This window comes from Cicer arietinum, chromosome 1 (assembly GCF_000331145.2).
Source record: "Cicer arietinum cultivar CDC Frontier isolate Library 1 chromosome 1, Cicar.CDCFrontier_v2.0, whole genome shotgun sequence".
NCBI lineage: Eukaryota > Viridiplantae > Streptophyta > Magnoliopsida > Fabales > Fabaceae > Cicer > Cicer arietinum.
The window spans coordinates 5,012,219-5,013,399 of record NC_021160.2 but is presented as its reverse complement, the minus strand read 5'-3'; positions in this window follow the sequence as shown (position 1 = coordinate 5,013,399).

Genomic DNA, 1,181 nt, shown 5'->3' with positions numbered 1-1,181 from the left:
CGGAATGTGGATCCTGCACATAACAAGAAGTGGAAGAAAACATAACCGAATAACCGAGATCACATATTTGACTAACAGAAGCAAGACTCAAAGTAAGATTAGGAATATAATAAACATCAGAAAGAGACATGTTAGGTGTGGAGACAGAACCAACGCCTGCTAGTGGCATATGAGTGCCATCAGCAGTCATAACCGACACAAACGAGACATGTTTCACAGACACAAAAGATTTATCATCGTATGTCATATGATGAGATGCTCCTGAATCAAGAATCCATATGGAAGGAGATATATCTGACATACCAGAGGAGTTCAAACCTTTAGAAGAGGTGGCAGACATGGCATGTGATCGAGTGGCAAGAAGTTTTTTTTTTAAGTTGTTCTGCAATATCAAATATTTGGGAAGCAATCTCAGATGAGTATGCAGAACCACAACTAGAGCCAATGGTAGAAGGAGCAGAAGCAACAACATTGGACGATGACCCCCTAAAATTCTTCTTATGTGTTCTCCCCAATTTCAGACAATGTGCTTGAAGAGAATCATCCTTAGCATCAGCCATAACAAATAATGACAGGAAAATACGACAAATACAATCACTGAGACAAAATAAATTAGGATAATCTGGTGCTGTGCGAGCCCGATTTCTACCCCTACAGACGTCGTTTCGTCGATCCGACCGTTGAAGACGAAGACCTGAATGTTTGGAACCTGCTGTCCAAAACTCAACCCGATCCAACGGTTAACGAATGCGCAGTCAATGTTTTTGTGAGTCTGATTTAACAAAATCGGGAATATGGTTACTTTTCTCTTTTGGTGGTTGTCTTTTCTATCAAAATAATCTCTCTCTTCTTTATAGTAGACCACAAAATAAACCAAAGCTCTTTGATACCATGTTAACAATGAAAAGAGGAAGAAGAGAAACAACGGGTTTCATAACATAGAATGAACCAAACTAAAGTTAATAGGGTTACAATGAGTATATATATAAAAAAATAATAGAATTGTCTAAAATACCCTTACTACTAATATATAATAATATTATCTAACATTGAAATCTCTATTTTGGAGCCATCACTATAAATAGAGATTATAAATATATTTAACGAAAACAAAATCACCATTATCTTCTTATATTATAAAAAAAAAAAAAAAAAAAATAGGGCCATTTAAAAAATTTTTC